This window comes from Carassius gibelio, chromosome A5 (genome assembly GCF_023724105.1).
Source record: "Carassius gibelio isolate Cgi1373 ecotype wild population from Czech Republic chromosome A5, carGib1.2-hapl.c, whole genome shotgun sequence".
NCBI lineage: Eukaryota > Metazoa > Chordata > Actinopteri > Cypriniformes > Cyprinidae > Carassius > Carassius gibelio.
In genome coordinates, this window is record NC_068375.1 from 147,501 (window position 1) to 166,567 (window position 19,067).

A 19,067-nucleotide genomic window follows, 5' to 3' on the forward strand; every position below is an offset into this window, starting at 1 on the left:
TTGGCCCAGCTGTTTCCAGACCGGTGGCAAACAGAAAGCTCTGACGCTGTATCAGACTGAGTACAGAAGCGAAATAAAATTGAGCGGAAGTAGGAAGTCTGACGTAGTCAGGCTAATAAGAGCCTGTCCTCCAAGAAAAAAACGACCATATAGGTTGTTTGTGCAAGCACCTTATTACGACCTATATTTAGTATACAATTGTAGTATAAACACATCCAAAATGGAGAATAGGCTCACAGACACAAGTCACATACACACTGAAATTATATGATTAAACTAGTATATTAATACTCTCTAAGCCATTGGTCTCAAACTCAATTCCTGGAGGGTCACAGCTCTGCACAGTTTTGCCCCAACCCTAATCAAATATACCTGATCCAGCTAATCAAGGTCTTCAGGATTACTAGAAACTTCCAAGCAGGTGTGATTTTGGAGTGGCCCTCCAGGAATTGAGTTTGAGACCACTGCTCTAAGCATATTCACACAGAGACACACATGCACACATATTTTGTTACAGATAAAAATAAATATTTGAAATAAGACAAGTCAAGTCACCTTTATTTATATAGCGCTTTAAACAAAATACATTGCGTCAAAGCAACTGAACAACATTCATTAGGAAAACAGTGTGTCAATAATGCAAATGACAGTTAAAGACAGTTCATCATTGAATTCAGTGATGTCATCTCTGTTCAGTTTAAATAGTGTCTGTGCATTTATTTGCAATCAAATCAACGATATCGCTGTAGATGAAGTGACCCCAACTAAGCAAGCCAGAGGCGACAGCGGCAGGGAACCGAAACTCCATCGGTGACAGAATGGAGAAAAAAAACCTTGGGAGAAACCAGGCTCAGTTGGGGGGTCAGTTCTCCTCTGACCAGGTGAAAACCAGCAGTTCAATTCCAGGCTGCAGCAAAGTCAGAGTGTGCAGAAGAATCATCTGTTTCCTGTGGTCTTGTCCTGGTGGTCATCTGAGACAAGGTCTTTACAGGGGATCTGGGTCTCTAGTTGTCCGGGTCTCAGCTGTCTTTCAGGAATGTAGAGATCCTTTCTAGGTGCCAATCCACCATCTGGTCTGGATACGTACTGGATCCGGGTGACTGCAGTGACCCTCTGATCTGGATACAGACTGGATCTGGTGGCTACGGTGACCTTGGAATAAGAGAGAAACAGACTAATATTAGCGTAGATACCATTCTTCTAAAGATGTAGCAAGTACATTGGGTGTTATGGGAAGTGTTCTCGGTTCCGGTTTACCTAATTACTGCAGCCTAAAAATCTAAAAACCTAAAAACGGATTTGGATATTAAAAGCATATTAGTATGTTATGTATAAGCAAGGTTAAAGAGATGGGTCTTTAATCTAGATTTAAACTGCAAGTGTGTGTCTGCCTCCCGACAATGTTAGGTAGGTTATTCCAGAGTTTAGGGGCCAAATAGGAAAAGGATCTGCCGCCCGCAGTTGATTTTGATATTCTAGGTATTATCAAATTACGTTTTGAGAACGTAGTGTCATAGAAGATTATAATGTAAAAGGAGCTCACTCAAATACTTTATAAGTAATAAGCAATATTTTAAAATCTATATGATGTTTGATAGGGAGCCAGTGCAGTGTTGACAGGACCGGGCTAATATGGTCATACTTCCTGGTTCTAGTAAGAACTCTTGCTGCTGCATTTTGGACTAGCTGTAGTTTGTTTACCAAGCATGCAGAACAACCACCCAATAAAGCATTACATTAATCTAACCTTGAGGTCATAAATGCATGGATTAACATTTCTGCATTTCACATTGAGAGCATAGGCCGTAATTTAGATATATTTTTGAGATGGAAAAATGCAGTTTTACATATGCTCGAAATGTGGCTTTCTAAGGAAAGATTGCGACCAAATAGCACACCTAGGTTCCAAACTGATGACGAAGAATTGACAGAGCAGCCATCAAGTCTTAGACAGTGTTCTAGGTTATTACAAGCAGAGTTTTTAGGTCCTATAATTAACACCTCTGTTTTTTTCAGAATTTAGCAGTAAGAAATTACTCCTCATCCAGTTTTTTTATATCAACTATGCATTCCATTCATTTTTCAAATTGGTGTGTTTCACCGGACCGCGAAGAAATAAAGAGCTGAGTATCATCAGCAAAACAGTGAAAGCTATCCTGATGATATTTCCCAAGGGTAACATATAGAGCGTGAAGAGTAGCAGCCCTAGTACTGAGCCTTGAGGTACTCCATACTGCATTTGTGATGGATATGATACCTCTTCATTCACTATTATGAATTGATGGCGGTCATATAAGTATTATTTAAACCATGGTAATGCACTTCCATTAATGCCAACAACGTGTTCAAGTCTATGCAAAAGAATGTTGTGGTCAATTGTGTCAAATGCAGCACTAAGATCCAATAGAACTAATAGAGAAATACAACCACGTTTAGATGATAAGAGCAGGTCATTTGTAACTCAAGGAGAGCAGTCTCAGTACTATGATATGGTCTAAAACCTGACTGGAAATCCTCACATATAGCATTTTTCTCTAAGAGGGAATATAATTGTGAGGATACTGCCTTTTCTAGTATCTTGGACAGAAAAGGGAGAATTGAGATTGGAATATAATTAACTAGTTCTTTGGGGTCAAGTTGTGGTTTTTTGATGAGAGGCTTAATAACAGCCAGTGTGAAGGTTATGGGGACATAAACCCTAATGACAATGAGTAATTAATAATAGTCAGAAGAGGATCTATGACTTCTGGAAGCACCTCTTTTAGGAGCTTAGATGGTATAGGGTCTAACATACATGTTATTGGTTTAGATGATTTAACAAGTTTATACAATTCTTCCTCTCCTATAGTAGAAAATGAGTGGAACTGTTCCTCAGGGGGTCTATAGTGCACTGTATGATGTGAAAATGTAGCTGATGGCTGAATGGTTACAATTTTATCTCTAATAGTATCGATTTTAGAAGTAAAGCAGTTCATAAAGTCATTACTGCTGTGATGTTGGGACATGTCAACACTTAATTTAGTTAATTTAGCCACTGTGTTATGAGGAAAGAGGACCAGAGAGAGCAATTTGTGGAGCAGATATAGTCTTTAATGAAGGAAACACAGGAGCTTGAAAATACTTGTAAAAAAACAAAAAGAGTCCCAAAGGGAAAAAAACTGGAACCAAAAACTTGTCTCGATCAAAAAGGAGAAAGCAAAAACCACCGGCCGCCCAGGCGGAATCAGTACGGTGAACAGCTCCGCAACAGCACAGTAGGGAGAGATCGGCAGGTCAGGAGATGAGCAGCAGCAATAGTTCTAGGCTCACACTCTCGGCAACCCCAAACAGACAGGGCTAGAACTAAGACAACGACAGGGGACAAGACATACAGCGTTAGCAAGTTTTAGAGGAATAATCTGGCGAGGCAGGTAGAGAGGAGAGGAGAAGAAGTAAGAGTGTTAATCAAAGGAGAAGGGGAAACAGGTGCGGGAAGCCAAGCGCAAAGAGTAGCACAATGAGGAGCAGCTGAAGGAAATTAACAGCAGAGGAAAGGTGAGTGCAAAATAGGAGAGGAGGAGGGAAAGAGTCTAAGTGAAAAAGGGAGGGGGAAAGAAAAAGTGAGCCAGGATCATGACAGTGCCCCCGCCTCAACGAGCGCCTCCTGGCACTCCCGAGGGCGAAGCCTGGCGGGAGTGGAGGAAATCATCAATAAGCGAACGGTCCAGAATGTCCCGGGAGGGGATCCAACTTCTCTCCTCGGGACCATAACCCTCCCAGTCCACTAAGTACTGCTGACCCCGACCCCGGCGGCGGACGTCCAATAACCTATGAACCCTATAGACAGGGGATCCCTCAATCTGCACGGGGGGAGGAAGACCGGGGTGGGGCGCGGATAACCGGCTTAATGCAAGACACATGAAAAACAGGATGGACACAGAGATTGGGAGGGAGTTGGAGGCGGACCCCGACAGGACTGATAATTTTAGAAATTCAAAACGGACCAACGAAACGGGGGGCCAACTTGCGTGAGACCGACTGGAGGGGCAGGTTAAGAGTAGAAAGCCAAACCCTCTGACCGCAAATATATCTAGGGCTCTTGACTCGGCGGCGATTAGCGACTCGTAGGGTCCGGTCTCTAGAACGTCAAACAAGGATCTGACTCTCCTCCAGGTACGCTTACAGCGCTGAACGAACGCCTGAGCCGACGGAACGTTGGACTCAGAGTCCTTGCACGAGAACAAGGGTGACTGATAACCGAGACTCGCTTGAAAAGGAGATAGCCCGGTGGCAGAGGACGGGAGCGAATTATGAGCATATTCAGCCCAGGGCAGTTGTTCAGACCACAATGCCGGGTGGCGAAACGCAAGGCTACGTAACATGCGGCCGATGGTTTGATTGGCTCGTTCGGCCTGACCATTAGTCTGAGGATGGAAACCGGACGAGAGACTAGCGAACGCTCCGACTAAATGGCAGAATTCCTTCCAAAACTGCAACGCGAATTGGGGACCTCTATCAGAGACAACATCAGAAGGAAGACCATGTAGCTTAAAAACATTTTCAACGACAATCTGGGCGGTCTCTTTGGCGGAGGGGAGTTTGGATAATGGAATAAAATGGGCTGCCTTAGAGAAACGGTCGATGACAGTGAGGATAACGGTGTTACCGGCCGACGGGGGGAGACCCGAAATGAAATCTAGAGCGATATGGGACCAAGGGCATGAGGGAATGGGGAGGGGTCTGAGGAGGCCGGCCGGAGGGGAGTCCCCAGACTTAGTCTGTGGGCACACGGTGCAGGTGGCCACAAAACGACGAGTATCCCGTTCGTGGGAGGGCCACCAGAACCGTTGGCCTATGGAAGCCAGGGTGCCCCTAACGCCGGGATGGGCAGCTAATTTAGACGAGTGAGCCCACTGGAGGACTGCCGGGGGGGCGGATGTGGGGACGAAAAAAAGAAGATCGGTGGGACATCGGGGAGTGGCGGAGTGAGAAAGAGCCCGTTTGACTAATCTCTCGATTCCCCAGATGGCCGCACCAATCACGCGCCCCTTAGGGATAATGGGAACGTGTGACTCAGAGCCCTCTGAGGAATCAAAGAGGCGGGACAAAGCATCAGGCTTGACGTTCTTCGAGCTGGGTCGGTAGGAATTGGAAAAGATGAAATGGGTAAAAAACAACGCCCTACGAGCCTGGCGGGCACTCATCCTCCTGGCGGAACGAATATATTTGAGGTTCCTGTGATCCGTCCATACTATGAAAGGAACACAGGAACCCTCCAGCCACTGACACCATTCACCTAGCGCCAGGCGGATGGCGAGTAATTTACGATTGCCCACGTCATAATTACACTCAGAGGGAGATAACCGATGTGAGAAATAAGCACAGGGGAAGCAGCATTTCTCAGCCTTGACGAACAGTCTATTCTCGAGAAGCCTTTGAAGAACGCGGCGAACCTGCTGGACGTGCACCTGGAGGAAGGGCGAGAAAATAAGAATATCATCGAGATAAACTAAAACAAAAATATTGAGCATGTCTCTAAGGACGTCATTGACCAACGCCTGAAAGACAGCGGGGGCATTTACAAGACCGAACGGGAGAACGCGATATTCAAAGTGCCCAAGGGGCGTGTTAAACGCGGTCTTCCATTCATCCCCCTCCCTTATGCGAATCAAATGATAGGCGTTGCGAAGGTCCAACTTCGTGAAGAATTTGGTGCCCTGCAAGACCTCAAAGGCCGATGACATGAGGGGTAATGGATAACGGTTTTTAATAGTTATTTCATTAATGCCCCGATAGTCTATGCAGGGGCGCAAATAACCATCCTTCTTCTTCACGAAGAACAACCCAGCGCCCGCAGGAGAGGATGAGGGAACTATGGTACCTGCGTCCAGGGACTCCGACAGATATTTCTCAAGAGCTTCGCGTTCGGGGCTCGACAGGGAATACAATCTACCATGAGGTGGCGTAGTGCCCGGGAGAAGGTCGATGCTACAGTCATAGGGACGGTGAGGGGGGAGAGAAGCGGCCCAAGAACAGCTGAAAACCATCCGCAGATCGTGATACTCCTCCAGCACCCCAGACAAATCACCTGGGTCCTCCTGAAAAACAGAGACAAGAAACATTCCAAGAGAGAATGGTACACTTTATCCAGTTAATCTGGGGATTGTGCTGTATAAGCCGGGGATGTCCTAAAACTACCGTGAAATATGGGGAATGAAAAGTTAAAAAGGAAATGGTCTCACAGTGGTTACCGGATATAGTGAGTGTTAAGGGTGGAGTTTCATGGTTAACCCTCGGGAGAGATCTTCCGTCTAGAGCAAATAGGGGAGAGGGTGCATCTAACTCCTTCAGGGGAATACCTTGTGCGCGAGCCCATGACTCATCCATGAAATTGCCCTCGGAGTCAATCAGGGCCCTGCAGGAGGTAGAGGAACCAGGCCAATGAAGATGGATCGTGAAGGTTGTGCAGGAGTTAGGAGGAGAGACCAGAGTGGTTGCGCTCGCCAGTAGCCCTCCCCTTACTGATGAGCTCTGGCTTTTAACAGACACACGGTGACAAAATGCGCAGGTGAAGCACAATACATGCAGAGGCGATTGATAACTCTTCGCTCTCGCTCCGTAGAGGATATGCGGATGCCGCCCAGTTGCATGGCCTCAGGTTCGGAGGAGGAGAGTGGAAGGGGATCGGCGGGTAGCAAAGCCAGTAGAGCAGACTCCAGATCTCGAGCGCGGTGGTGCTGGTTGAAACGATTCTTGATACGTAATGATAAGTCAATCAGTGAATCCAGACGAGTAGGAACCTCCCTGGACAAAATCTCATCCTTTACATCGCCGTTGAGGCCCTCCAGAAAGCGAGCGAGCAGCGCCGGCTCATTCCAGCCACGGGAGGGAGAGAGTTTAAGTGAAAAAGGGAGGGGGAAAGAAAAAGAGAGCCAGGATCATGAGACACTGTATTGAATAAATACCTGGGGTTATGTTTGTTTTATTCTAAAGAGAAGAAAAGTAATCAGATCTAGCCGTTTTTAATGCTTTTCTGTAGGATCGGTTAATGCAATATGAAATACCTCTAGTTTTGTTTTCCTCCAGCTGCACTCCATTTTTCGGGCTGCTCTCTTTAGGGTGCGAGTATGCTCATTATATCATGGTGTCATACTGGTTTCCTTAACCTTCCTTAAGCGTAAAGGAGCAACTGTATTTAAAATGCTAGAAAAGAGAGAGTCCGTAGTTTCTGTTACATCATCAAGTTGTTCTGAGGTTTTGGGTATGCTAAGGAATTTCAGAATGTCTATTAATGCTGATCCGAATGCATCTTTTTCATTATCAACATGGATATTAAAATCACCAACTAAACTTGATCTGCAGCCAGAACTAACTCTGATGTAAAATCACCAAACTCTTTAATAAAGTCTGTATGATGCCCTGGTGGCCTGTATACATTAGCCAGTACAAACATCACAGGGGATTTATTATTAACATTTGTTTCTCTGGATAATGTTATATGAAGCACCATTACTTTAAATGAGTTATACTTGAAGACTGCCCTCTGAGAAATCCTGAAAACGTTTTCATAAATTGAAGCAACACCTCCCCCTTTGCCTTTTAGATGTGGCTCATTGTTTATAACAGTAATCTTGGGGGTTGAACTCATTTAAAAGAATATATTCATCAGGTTTTAGCCAGGTTTCTGTCAAATAGAGCACATCTAGATTATGATCAGTGATCATATTATTTACAAAAAGTGTTTTCATAGAAAGGGATCTGATATTCAATAAGCCAAGCTTTATCATTTGTTTATCCGTATTGCATCTGTTTTTTTATTTATTGAACCTCAATTAAATTGTTAATCTTAACTTGGTTTGGACGTTTTTTTTTTTTTTTGTATTTTCTAGTTCGGGGAACAGACACAGTCTCTTTAGTCTGCGTCCGAAATAGAATATTTCTCTACTATATAGTATGGAAAAAGCAGTATGCGACAAATTAGTATGTTTGAATCTTTTGCGTTCATAAAAGAGTAGGCGAGAATTGCAATAACTCTCGCGAGATCCAGTTGTACGTATACTTAATTTGCTTTCTAATATGCCTACTCACCTACTATATAGTAGGGAAAAAGAGTATGTGAAGAAAGAAGTACGTTCGAAACCTTGAACCATAAAACAGTAGGCGAGAAATCCCCGGATGTCCTACTGCTTCAGCCAAGATTCTGAAGGGTTCATCGATGGATGCTTTTCAATCCCAGAATGCCACGAGAAAGGGATAAATCATCATCGAACGTGAAGGAGAGCAGCATAGAGGGTTTTTATAAAAAGGTGAAAACAAAACACAGTTCTCATGTGGTAAAATCATATTTGTTGAGCTACTGAGTAAACTGTTGATTTGTTAAGGTGTAAAGACGCTAGCCAGTAACATTGTAGTATATTTGTAATAAAAAAACAACATCAAAGCATGTTTTATTATGTAAAGCGAACAGCGGATCTCCAGTAAGCACCTGTACATCTCCAAAGTGGATTTGCATGAACCATATACATCTTAAAGACGATTAATTGTCGGTTTAATATGAGACAGAGAAATGTTCTGTGTTTTTATTTAGAATCAACTGTCTACATTGCTTTAGATGAATGTAAGTAATGTAAATAAATAAATCTACATTAAGTAAACATAAGTTATCTATTTCATTTGACCATTAGTATTGTTGACAAATTGTGGAGCTCTTGTGTTGGATAAAGTGAGTGAACACATCAGCATCTATCTCAACATGCAAATGCAGTATATCACAGATAAATCACAGAGACGGACTCTTGTCTGGATGTTACAGGGACAGATGAGACGTGTGTTTATCTGCTGAAGAGAGACTGATGAAGAAATCCTGCCCTCAAAGACTCTCAGAGCGAGGACACTACAGTCTTCAATAAAACATCTTATACATTTTAAGTTGTAGTTTATTAATAAACAGTTATTACAGCACTTTTCTGATTCTGGTTTGCTGTACATTTGATGCAGATCTTTTGTGGTGGAGCAGGTGACAGCAGCATCTGTGGAAAAAACCTGAAAGAAAAATATAAAGTTAGATCATTCTGTTACTTCTAATACAGAAATGAAATGACACTGTGCTGTTAAAATGACTGCTTTTGTTTTGTGTTTGTGCATCTTTGCAGGATCTGAAATGTCTGCTGACGGCTGTGTGCTCTGAGGATGGAGAAGATGGAGTGCAGTGGGTGAAATGCTCCATCACTGCATCTCCCCTTGTTTTCTCATCAGGACCAGGTGTTCCTGTGGACTCTTCATCTTCAGTGACCCCAGAGCCACCGAGAGCATCTAGAGAAAGACCAAAAGACACTGAGGATGTGATTTTGGTCAAGTATGTTCTGCTGGTTTCTGTTCATACAACATCAGTCAATAAAACCTGAGTTTCAGAAGTTTCTAAAGTATCATCAAATAATTTAATGAAGAATCTGAAAGTCAGACTCCATTGACTGATACTGTATGAACACAAACCAGCATGAGAAACTTGACAAAAATCACCTTTTGTGTTTGGACAAAGGATTGAACAGAATGAAGACAAGTCATTAATGACTGAATTTATATGTTTAGATGACCTGACCCTTTAAAACCCCAAATAGAAACTGTATTAAATGTATGCATGCATTAATATTATAGTAGAACGTTAAAGAAAAAAGCTTTAAGAAATAAGCAGCTTTATTAAGCATTTTTCTGCCCAAGACACAATAAAACATTCACAAAATTCAAATTTACATGTATTAATTTGCCAGACACTTTTATCTGAAGTGACTTACAGTGCTCTTATTACAGGCTCTCAATCCCTCTGGAGTCACCGGGAGTAAAGACACACCGCTGGAGATTGATCCAGCAACCTTCTGCTGACCAGTCCAGTTCACTACACCACAGAAATAATGAAGCTATATCAAATTAACATGCAATTGTAAAAATATAAAATTAAATTCAGCAATAAATAGAATGCTGACAACATCATATAAAGTGTTTTACTCTGTGTAAATGTTTTCCAGGTAGTGGTGCTCATGGTGAGCAGACACAGCAGCAGTCAGATCGTCCCGCACATGTTCTCCTGCTCTTGTTCAGGGTTGTGTTGTTCAGGGTCTTCATCATGGTCTTTCTCATCCTCTCTGTGCACTCAGACAAGGACAGCCTCGATGTCCCTATCTCATCATGATCAGATTCAGTCTGACTGCAGCAGTGAGGGATGTGATGGACGGATGTGAGTTCACCGTCTGTAAACCAGTGGTGGACGAAGTACACAAATCAATTACTTGAGTAAAAGTACAGATACATATAATAAAATATTACTCCAATAAGAGTAAAAGTACTCCTTTTTCAATTTTACTCAAGTGAAAGTACAAAAGTACTCGATTTTTTTATGTAGTTAAGTAAAAAAGTACTGAAAGATAGATGTTTGCAATTTTATATAGGCTACTTAATTTAATTTTATATTAGCACATATTTTTTTTATAATCCTACTGCTCAAAATACCTGGGATTTTTTCCAAAATAACCACTATATGGAGTCAAGATATATTTTTGTTGTTGATATGGACTACGTTGATGAGAGTAATGTTCACTGTGAAGCTTACACTATGATGTTCCTGAGAGAAAACAGAGATGACCATCTGATTTTCACCAGTAAGAACAAAGTATTTTAAAATTTGTTGTTTTACAGAACATCACAGTTATATATGACATGATAATAAGGCCTGAAGTTAGGAAGGACATTTTAAAGAAAATATAATTAGATTTTCATAATGATTTCTTCCTTCTCAAACCTTGTCTGTGGTTTAAAAACACCCCTGGCCAAACGGGGTGCATCTCTTCCTACTTTGATAATTACTGTTACCATGTTCTGAACATCACATCCTTACTTTTGTCCCTAGATAGGTGGTTGAATAAAAATATTTGGACATTATTTATACAAATTACCTCAAGTTAGCACCAGCAAGCTTGTTAGCTAGACAGTTAGCATCAGCTAACAATATTTACTTATTTTCAGTACGGTTATGAATAAACATTCATGTCTACTCGTCTAGTTAATCCAAACAATATACATGTATAACGTTACTGTTGATAAACAATATAAAAACAGACGTCACATAGGACATGGATGGTAGCATTTTAGTAAAAACTGTTAACATTACGGCAGCGGGGAATTTGAACATGCATGAGTTACTGTATTTAATCTGTGTTTTTTTATGTTTTTTTTTTTTTTTTTAACCTAAAATTGATGTGTCTGCATCATCTGCACTCGAACATTTGAACAGTGGGTTTAAATAGATCACTCTTTACAACGGATTTAGTTCCTAAACAACTGACAATTTTGACCTAAATATGATTTTCACTTACAATAATTAATCCAAAATTTCGACATTAATATCTTACTTTTAGCAACATCAGACGCACGCGCGCTGATAGGGAGTAACGATATGTTTTATGAAATGTAGTGAAGTTAAAAGTAAGATTTTATGCTTTGGAATGTACTAGTGAAGTAAAAGTAAAAGTTACTCAAAATAAAACTACTCCAGTAAAGTACAGATAGTTGAAAAATGTACTTAAGTACAGTAACGAAGTAAAGCTACTCCGTTACTGTCCACCACTGCTGTAAACATTCAAGAACAGAACAATATCTGAATAAAGTTTTGTCTCATGTGTTGTTGACTTGTATTTTATTTATTGTGACGGTTACTTTTATTTATTTTTTGACTTGTTTATTCATGTCTCCTGTTGTTGTCAGTAAAAAAAATATAGCCTAATTGTTTCATTAACACATACATTATTAATTCATTACTTGACTGAATATTTAGATGTATTCATCTTGGCTGCATTTGTCTAATGTGAAGTTATGCAGAGATATGAAAAAAAAAAAACTAATTACAATTTGTTTTACAAAAAATATATATAATTATTATTCACCATTTATCATTATTATTGTTGATAAGTGTTGGGGTGGGCTAGAAATGCTTTCTGAGGTAATCTTAATTTTTAAGTAGTAATACTTACAGTTTTCAAGTGTAAAATCAACATTCTTCTCCAAAGGCAAGATCTTCAAGCTCAACGTCTTATTTGTGCAGATATTACAAATACTGCAAAAGCTGAGGAAAACCGTACGAGGTAGGGTTCTGAAGTTACTGATGCTATGTAGGGTTTAATCTTCAAGGATTAAACTGTGGGCCATTTCAATAGAGTTAAAACATAAAAACAACACAAATATATTGGTTAAACTACAATAACAATAAAAGGGCATTTGTGTATTCAACAAGACCACAAAAAGGTAAAATATTAGTAAATATTAAACCTGTAGCAGTAAGTCATATATTTGAAGTTGTTGCACTTGTTATAACATCATAGGTCACATGATAATGTAAACATGGCGGAATTCATTCATACTCAACGAGATTTGGCTGTAGAGTACGTACTCTTTTAGCGCTCGTTAAGTAAGTACTTATTGAAATGTAGTACCTACTCGTTAAGTATGCGATTTGGACGCAGCCAGTAGTGTGATATCTAGGTGAAAGAGTCTCTATGTGCTAAGAATCTGCTATGCATCTCGTCACCATGGTAAGCCCGGAGGGGACCAGAGCCTATTACAGTGTCTGACATCATGCTTGCAAGTTCACACACCTTTTTAATGTTATTTTTAGTGATCTCCAACTGGCGAATTCGAACATCATTGGCGCCGGCATGAATAACTATCTTACTGTATTTACTTTTAGCATTAGCCAGCACTTTTAAATTTGCCAAAATGTCAGGTGTTCTGGCTCCCATTTAACATTTGACTATGGTGGCTGGTGTCTATATATTCATGTTCCGTACATTAGAATCGCCAATAACTAGAGCACTGTCATCATGTTTCTCAGTGGGTGCATCACTGAGTGGGGAGAACCTGTTTAATGTTTTAATCAGAACAGAAGAGCTGTGTTTTGACCCACGAGTATGATGCCTCACTGTCACCCAGTTGCCCTGCTGCAGGGGCTCTGTTGCCGGAACCGAACAATGTACTGGAATCCCTGAGCTAGACGCATCCAAAGCCGTATCTAGAGCCCTAACATTCTTACTGTCCTCAATTAATGTTTGGATGTGTGTCTCTAATTCTGAAATCTTCTCTGTCAGCCTAACTATTTCCCTACATTTATCACATGTGAATCCCTCATCAGCGACAGAGATAGATAAACTGTACATGTGGCAAGAGGTGATAAAAAGAAATAGGTGCCACAAAACTTATTGCAAGTCTTCTCTTTTTAAGAGTTTAGATGTCATTTACAGGTTTCACAGTAATCATAATCTGCCCAAATTGTAAAAACTGATATGTTTGTATGAACAAAATGGAACACTTTGACTCATTGATATTTAAAATGCTGTAACAGTTTGGCATGAATCCATAAAACCTTTGAACAGCTGTATTAGCCCATTAGTGGTCTTCCGCTGCCATCTAGTGGTTATAAATTTAATTTTCTAATGCAACACTGTGTTTTAACCTTTATAACTATTAGATGGTTATTTTTTGCCCAATCTCTCTTAAATTTTGCATGCTTGTTTTGAATGAAATTATGCAATATTTTACACAGTCTTGAGAAATTGTCGGCTTTCTGTTTGTATTAATAGGTCTTTGGGTACACTACTTAAATAACACATCATAAAATGTGTATATAAGTTTATAGTTGTCCAAAAGCAAATGTTTAACAACTTTATGATAATGATTGACCTAGACAGGCTAGAGAATTGTACTGCAGTGGTTTTATTGATCTTCAGCTTAAACCCTTGAACTAGTTCGTTACTGTATCAGGTGGTGGAACAAGATTGCGCCTGTGTCTATGGCCTGCCGTCTGTCTCTGCGCACTTTGTTTGTATTTACGTTATTTTTGTCAATTATTATTGCAAATGTCAGCTCTCTACTGGTCTATGACTGCCAAATACTTTTAGACCTTTGACCCTTGATTAAAAACTTGGTGCCATTTGAGCATGATGGCCAAAAAACTTTCTGTCCTCCGTTTCTTACGGGAATACCAGCTCACCTTCACCGTGTGTCAGCTCCACTTTTGCGCTGTAGACACCGAGGAAAACGCAGTGGTTGGCTGGTGAAATTAAGGACTAGGCTGGCGTCTTCCTCTATGACTTTGCCTGGAATCCGTTCGGATTTTCATCGCCTCGGGCTGTGGCGTTCTGCGGATCCGATTGACTCCTATTTGATTCCAGTGGCTGGCTTGGACGTGGGGCTCCCTGTTTGCCATGTTCAGGCTCCTCGCATGAATCAGCAGAATCTCCGGCCACTTGCTCGGACTACACTGGCTGCAAAAGCCCCGGATCCAGCTAGGTTTGCCCTGGTGAATGCTAGATCGCTAGCAAACAAAACTTTCATCTTGAAGGACTTCGAGTCACGCGATCTGGATTTTCTCTGTGTAACTGAAAAGTGGATTCCAGTGGGTGAGTCAAGTGCTTTTTGTGAACTTTTACCACTTGACTGTTTGTACTTTAACTCCCCGAGAACGTCAGGTCGTGGAGGAGGACTGGCAACAGTCTATAAAACAAATTTTAAGTGTAAACAGCTTGCACTCGCTATATATTTGTTTGAACTGAGCGGTGCATCTCCAGTGCTGTGCGCACTCGTATATAGGCCACCCAAATACAACAAGGATTTCATCACTGACTTTTCTCAATTTTTGGCTGAGTTTGTACCAATGTATGACTGCCTCCTTATTGTAGGGGACTTTAACATTCACGTGTGCTGTCCTGAAAAGCCAACGGCAAGAGCCTTTTTAAATGTCATTGACTGTTTTAATCTTGTACAGTGTGTATCTGGCCCCACGCAGGAATGTGGGCACACTCTTGACTTGGTTTTAACTCATGGTTTAACTGTTTCTAGTCTTGAAGTCTGTGATGCTTTCTTCTCTGATCATATGCCTGTTGTATTTGAAATTTCCCTCTCCTGTGTCATAGTTAAACCGTGTGCCCCTGTGCGCCGTGGTCGAATAGTTAACCCTTCCACTGCTGCTCAGTTTTCCTCTGTTTTTAATCTAAATTGTGTCTCTCTTTGTCCTAATACAACTGTTGAAGATCTGTGCGCTGCTTTTAATACTGCTTGCCTAGCAGCATTAGACATGGTTGCCCCTGTAAAAATCAGGGTGTCTAAACCGAGATCTGACCCTTTGCTGAACGATGTCACCCGCGCTGCCAGGCGTGAGTGCAGAAGGGCGGAAAGAAAGCGGAAGAGGGATAAACTCCAAGTTTCATTTTAGATACTCAGAGAGAGTTGGTGTTCTTATCCAAAAATTGTAAAAGCTGAAAAGACCAAGCATGTTTCTAACATTATTTATTCTAATGGTCACAATCCTCGAGTTCTTTTTAATACCATCAATGTCCCACAACGCCAGTGCTTTATGAACCCATTAAAAGTGTGTGAGGAGTTTCTTCACTTTCTTATCCACAGGGTGGAGAGCATTAGGGCCATTATTGGTCCACCTTTGTATGACCCTGGCATTTCTGTAACCTGTTCTGCTGTTTTGAACCAGTTTGAGCCTGTTAGTTTGCCTCTTTTAGAAAAGATTATTGGTCAAATGAAGTTCACTGGCTCCCCCAATGACGTGATTCCCCCTCGTCTTTTTAAAGAGGTTTTTTCTACAGTGGCGCCCTGCACACTTGATATTGTTAATGTCAGTTTAATTACTGGAGTCGTACCTATGAGTTTTAAAGATGCAGTTGTTCAACGCTTGTTAAAGAAACCTGGTCTAGACAGACTTGAGCTCTATTTCTAAGCTCCCTCTGCTTTCCAAAATTATGGAGAAAGTTGTTTATCTGCAGCTGAGCACATTTTTGAATGACAATTGTATAACTGAAATTTTTCAGTCTGGGTTTAAGTCAGCCCACAGCACTGAGACAGCTCTGCTGAGGGTTTTCAATGACATTCTTCTGGCTTCAGACTCTGGTGATACTGTTGCTCTGCTGCTATTGGACCTTACGACTGCGTTTGATACAGTCGACCACCAAATTTTATTGTCGCGACTGGAGAACTGTGTTGGCATTAAGGGGTTAGCCTGGATTATGTCCTATTTGGAAGGCAGAAGTTTTTCAGTTCAGGTCAGTGATGCTGTGTCCTCTTCGGCTCCTCTATCGTGCGGTGTTCCTCAAGGGTCTGTCCTTGGGCCGCTACTTTTTCAATGTACCTGCTGCCTCTTGGGTCAGTTCTTAGAAGTCACAATGTTTCGTTCCATTTTTATGCTGACGACTGCCAAATATATGTGCCGCTAAGTCAGTCAAAAATCCTTTTAGAGTGTCTGAATGAAGTGAAAGCATGGATGGCTATGAATTTTTTTGTATTTAAATGAGAGCAAAACTGAGTTTGTGTTATTTGCTCCTAGCAACTCAGCTGCTGTGGTTCCTGTTGACTTGGGTTGTCTAAACCGAGAAATTAGCCCTGTGTTTACAAACCTGGGAGTCAAGTTAGATGGTCGGTTAAAACTTGATGCCCAGATTATTGCAGTGGTGAAGACCAGCTTTTTCCAGCTGAGGCAAATAGTCAAAGTAAAACCGGTTTTATCTCGACATGATTTTGAAATTTTAATCCATGCTTTTATCACCACTCGTTTAGATTACTGTAATGCACTTTACACTGGTATTAGCAGATCACTTATGTCATGATTACAACTAGTCCAAAATGCAGCTGCTCTTCTTTTAACTGGAACTTGAAAATTAGACCATATCTCACCCATCCTCCAATCCCTCCACTGGCTCCTTGTGCACTTTCGCACTGATTTTAAAATTATTTTATTTGTTTTTAAATGTCTGCATGGCCTGGCCCCCAGTACCTGTCAGATCTGCTCATGCCTTACACCCCCCTTCGTTCGCTCCGGTCAGCTGGCCAGGCACTGCTGGTCGTCCCCAAGACTAAAAGAAAATCCAGAGGTGACCGTGCGTTTGCTGTGGCAGCTCCGAGACTCTGGAATGAGCTGCCTTTGCACATCAGATTGATTGAGTCTCTTCCTGTTTTTAAATCCCATTTTAAGACTCATTTATTTTCTTTAGCTTTTACCTCAGTTTGAGGGTTGACTTCTAGTTTTGTATTACTGTTGCATTTATTGTTATGTTTATTTATTGTTTTATTATTTTTGTTGTGCTTCTGTTGTATGTTATTGTTTATTTTTAGACAGTTTTCAGCACTTTGGTCAACACTGTTGTTTTTAAGGTGCTTTATAAATAAAGGTGGATTGGATTGGATTGTACAGTGGGGATCGAAAGTTTGGGCACCCCTTGCAGAATCTGTGAAAATATGAGTAATTTTAAAAAAAATAAGAGAGATCATACTAAATGCATGTTATTTTTTATTTATTACTGTCCTGAGTAAGATATTGTACATAAAATATATTAACATTTAGTCCACAAGACAAAAGAATTGCTGAAATTATTAAAATAACCCCACTCAAAAGTTTGGGAACCCTTGGTTCTTAGCACTGTGTGTGGTCAACTGATGATCCTCGACTGTCTTTCTGTTTTGTGATGGTTGTGCATGAGTCCCTTGTTTGTTCTGAACAGTTAAACTGAGCAGTGCTCTTCAGAACAATTTTTAAGGTCCTGCAGATTCTTCAGTTTTCCAGCATCTTTGCATATTTGAACCCTTTCCAGCAGTGACTGTATGATTTTGAGATACATCTTTTCAGACTGAGGACATTTGAGGGACTCAAACACAACTATTTAAAAAGATTCAAACATTCACTGATGCTCCAGAAGGAAACAAGATGCATTAAGAGCTGGGGGGTGAAAACTTTTGGAAATTGAAGATCAATTGTACTTAATTTGTATACCGGGAAACATACAAGTATCTTCTGTTGCTTACGAAGGGCAGAACTAAATGGAAAACAATTATATTTCAACAAAATAAGAAAAATTTGGCCATCTTCATCGTGCTCTTAATGCATCTTGTTTCCTTCTGGAGCATTGTTTCCTTGGTTTTATTTTTATTTTTTTAGCTAACAAAGTTTTGGTCTCTGATACTTATAAGCAGATACCTTCTATACTGTGCTTCAAAAGATAAAGAAACATTGAAGTACTCAGCTTATGATATGGTGACCACCTTATTATTGTTCTTTTGAAGGACAATGCAGGACTTGTGAAAGAAATTAATTTTACAACTATTATAATATGGAAATATTTCGTTACATTAGTTGGAAAACCTATTTGCCATTACTTTACATAATAACATGTTTTAAATCGCATGTAAGCTTTATTAATTGTGAGTGGTTCTGTGACCAACATTCAATTCCAGGTTCAACTGATGTAATGTAATTTACTCTATACAGTCTTCTAAATATAATGAACGGAGTAACAGGCTAGTAGGTAAAAATATAATTTTATACCAAAATAAATTTATTTAAATAGTGACTAGTTTATTTTCCTTTATAAAACTATACAAACATTAAATGCATTTTACTGGATTCAACTTTAACGTGTATTTATTTATTTATTTTTGGATCTGGTAAGTTTGATCAGGATATTTTTATCCAATCTAGATGAAGTCCTGGCTGGTGTAGCTCTATTTAACAACTTTTGATGAGGTCCACATTGATTCCTTCAATACGTTTATGCAGTTGTCATCAGCAGAAAAAAATCCTCTCTATGAATGTGCTGTTTGTCTATTTTCATGCTATAGCTAGAATATGATAGCTCCTGCAAATAAAATTTATTTATTTTTCAACTATATTTCTTATTGTGGTAAAACAAATAATACAGACAAAACTGAAATGCAGGACACTGTTTACTTCTTGCAGGGCATGGGACAAAGCTCCTAAATTAAGGATTGTGCCACAAAATGCAGGACAGGTGGTAACCCTAGTTCGGTTACCATGATGTGCTTAGAGCTAAGTGAAGAAACAAAATGTTCAACAGAAAAGAAAAAACAAAACCACCACAAAGACATCTATTAGCATTATTGCAGTCAAAATAGGAGAGGAAGAGAATCTCATTTTAATAGTAAAGAGAGAAGTTTAATAGACAGAATGACGTCACCAAAACAAGTCACAATTATACAGCAGGAAGTACATTGACAGTCAGAGAGGAAGTCTGAATGTTTTTTTTATGTCC

At 40.4% G+C, this 19,067-nt stretch overlaps 1 long non-coding RNA gene across 1 annotated transcript; it reads right to left on the reverse strand.

Annotated features, from left to right (window-relative positions):
* Positions 1-8,943: 8,943 nt before the first annotated feature.
* LOC127988347 (uncharacterized) lies at positions 8,944-10,107 on the reverse strand. The gene is made up of 3 exons (XR_008161618.1): positions 9,982-10,107; positions 9,771-9,871; positions 8,944-9,291 (listed from the first exon to the last, which is right to left on the reverse strand). It is a non-coding gene; the product is annotated as an uncharacterized LOC127988347 (long non-coding RNA).
* Between the last annotated feature and the right edge of the window lie 8,960 nt (positions 10,108-19,067).